Source organism: Asparagus officinalis, chromosome 6 (assembly GCF_001876935.1).
Source record: "Asparagus officinalis chromosome 6, Aspof.V1, whole genome shotgun sequence".
Classification (NCBI taxonomy): Eukaryota; Viridiplantae; Streptophyta; class Magnoliopsida; order Asparagales; family Asparagaceae; genus Asparagus; species Asparagus officinalis.
The window spans coordinates 2,430,567-2,434,135 of record NC_033799.1 but is presented as its reverse complement, the minus strand read 5'-3'; positions in this window follow the sequence as shown (position 1 = coordinate 2,434,135).

Here is a 3,569-nt window from a genome sequence, read left to right as displayed (position 1 = left end):
AGTCGACATCCGCTACCGTCTGCCTACGATTGCACCTCAGTTCATCCCTAGCATGGAGATCATTGAAGGAGATGGAGGAGCCGGCAGCATAGTACTAACAACATTTGCTGGTGGTATTGGTCATAAATTTCTATTTCTCACCCATTTTCATTGCCATATCTGGCGATCCGAAATACTCAGATCTTATTTATAGGATAACAAATAGGGCACAATCTTTCAATTTGACATAAACATTCTCTTCGTTTCTTTTTCTTTTCTTTTTTTTTAAACTAGTAAATGAGATTTTATTGCAAGCTCACTATTGAAGCAGGATACAATACAATACAACGATATCGGATCATAAACACAACAACTTAAATTGACGCATGCAATGCGATATGTAGGCATCATTATCTTATACATAATATCGCAATAGGCATATAAATGTTTTCGATATGCCAGTAACCACGCCATGTTAACCATGCACATAAATTTTCCCAGATCTTATCATTATCTTATACAAGTATACAGTTTTTGAGGGAAATATTGATGTTTTTGAGACAAGATTGTTAGTGTCGGTGTAGACACAAACCTCCGCAGGCGACGGTTCGAGCGGGCGAGGTGAGCTCCGGCGAGCTCGAGATCCACGCAGGCGAGCGTGGGTGACGCGGTCCAGGGCGAGATCCGCCAGACGACTCAGGCGAGATCGATGACGAGGCCAGGCGAGCTCGTTGCGGTCGAGCTCCAGGCGGGCGCCGGCTTCAGGCGAGGTCGTGAACACGCAGGCGAGCTCGAGCGACATCAGGCGAGGTCAAGGCTTTGTAGGCGAGCTCGAATCATGCTGCAGGCGAGCTTGAATCGTGCTGCAGGCGAGCTCGACGGTGCAGGCGGGCTTTGGGCGAGTAACGACATCAGGCGAGCTCCGAGATAGACTGTCGATAGCCTGTCTCTAGCTGGAGCGCTCAAATCCAACGACGGCGGCTTCTTTCTCTCTCCTTCACGCGTTCTCTCTTTCCAGTGGCGGCTCCGTTTTTTCTCCAGCTCTCAATCACGTTTTGAGGGGAGAGAATTGGGTGGGGGTGGGGGGCTCTTGATTCTTATCTCCAGCCCTCAGTGAATTAAAGATGAGAGATTTAAGAGGGATTCTTTTTCCCACATCTCAGTTTGAGGGGGAATTAAAGAAGAGAATTAACATTATAGCTACAGTGTTAATTTGTATTTTGAGAGATCTCAAGTTTGAGATCTGCTCTTATATTGTAATTTCTTGTTGATTAATAAGAAATTAATTGTGTGGCTTCCGAGAACATAGGCAGCTGTCGAACCTCGTTAAATTTTGTTGTATTTTCTTTATATTGTGTTTCTGCTGTTTTAGGGGTTTTACGTAGCCCCGGGTATTCCCCAACAACTGGTATCAGAGCATGACACGATCTAGAGGAAGTCAGAGAAAAGTGAGACTTAGAAGTTTGATGGAACAAATTTTGGATTTTGAAAAATATAGATAGAGGATTATCTGTATTAAAAAATTTGTATCAACGTCTTTCAGGGAAGAAGCCGGAGGGTATGAAGGAAGAAGATTGGAATCTTCTAGACAGAAAGGCCCTTGGGGTTATTCGTTTAACGTTAACCCATAATGTCGCTTTTAACATTGTAAAGGAAAAGACCACGACAGGTCTTATGGCAGCAGTACTCTCAAATATGTATGAGAAGTCATCAGTCTCAAACAAAGTTCATTTGATGAGACGGTTATTCAATATGCGAATGACAGAAGGTGCATCGGTAGCACATCATCTCAATGAACAAAATACAGTCACGACCCAATTGAGTTCAGTTGATATTGAATTTGATAAAGAAGTACGAGCGTTGATCCTTTTCCCTACCAGAAAGCTGGAATGCTACAGTCAAAGTGATGAGTAGCTCGTCGGGAAGCAACAAGTTCAAGTTATAAATACTCTTATTTATGATAGAAATTTTTGAGCTCATAAGGTTATACACACTTTAAGGAAACATATGGTGCTCAAGTGAGAGATTGTTAGATTTAAATCTAATTAAATCTATTTGTGGACACATATGTTATATCAGTGTGTGTTGTTATCTTTACAGTTGACCCACATAAAGTGATCAATCTGGTAATTGGGTATTTATATATGTCATGAGCTAATTGTGCAGATACCAGTGTGTGTTGTTATCTTTACAGTTGACCCACATAAAGTGATCAATCTGGTAATTGGGTATTTATATATGTCATGGGCTAATTGTGCAGATACCAGGTTGTATTTATAATTTGATGAGAGATCAAATTATAAAAGTACAACACATATATATATGAGGTTATGGTCCTTAATCTAGTGAAAACACACTCTCTATTCTCTTATCCCCATCCAAAGAGATACCAAAGGAGAAACCCTAAGATTAGAAGATCATCAAAACCCTAATTTAGATCCAAGCAATGGATTCAGGTATAGCTTCCGCTCTTCTTTTTGTTTAATCTCTACGATTTAATCACGGATAAAGTCCAACAATTAGTTCATCTATATTTCTCTTTAAAAAATTTATAGAATACAAAACACCATAAAAAATATATAACATGTGAAGATCTTTAAATTAAGAATTTTCCTATTATAAAATATTCTATGCGCTCCTCAAAAAATAAATAAATTACTTACACAAATTACCTGAAAATATTATCTCAAATTCTCTCTACTTTAACCGATTTTTCTCCATGAATTAGATTGAAATTCTAATGGGTTCTTAAGATTATTCTAGGAATAAATATTTGAGTTCTTAAGATTATTTTATCGATACTTTAAAATCTTATATCTCATCTAATGTTTCATTTGGTTACTTCATATTGAGGGATTTAACTCTACGCATTGTTTAGTTCATACCAAATCTCGCATAGGCAGGAATCAAATGAGTGTTCTTCGGTAATTTTAAATAAACCGGCTACTTAGAAATAAAAGTCATGCACACTCTTATTTTGCATTTTCTTTATAAAAAATTACAGGTCAAGTTGCAATTTTGAAGAAGCAACAATTCAAAGAAAGAAATTTTTAGAAACATGGTCATAATAAATAAAATTTATAGAGAATAAAGAAATCAGATACACAAATGAAAGAAACCGAACTCACCCGTACGAGTACGGGCAAAACATTTGTAGATATGGATGCATAATGATTCTATCAGAACACATTATAAAAAAGAGTGATTTATACCACTCATGAATGATTAGAGAGGTAGTTTAAAAGTTACAGGTTCTAGTTCACCCTACTTTTATTGAGGTGGTTCTAATAGTATGCTGAACTCCTCAAAATCTTCCTTGAAAAATTTACCAAGAAAGAGAATAATAAAAGAACAATAACCAATAAACAAAGGGATTTTTTACAAAATAAACTTATTTTGCTAAATATTTAGTAAAACAGACCGTTCAAAATAGTAAAAAAGATATCGATTTTAAAAAACATACCATTCAAAACATACGGGACTACTAGTCCCGTATAATCCCCTCCTCCTAGTCCCGTACAATCCCCCATCTCCTGCTCCCTCTCCGCCCCCTCCTCCATCTCCCTCCGCCCCCTCCGTCATCAAGAACC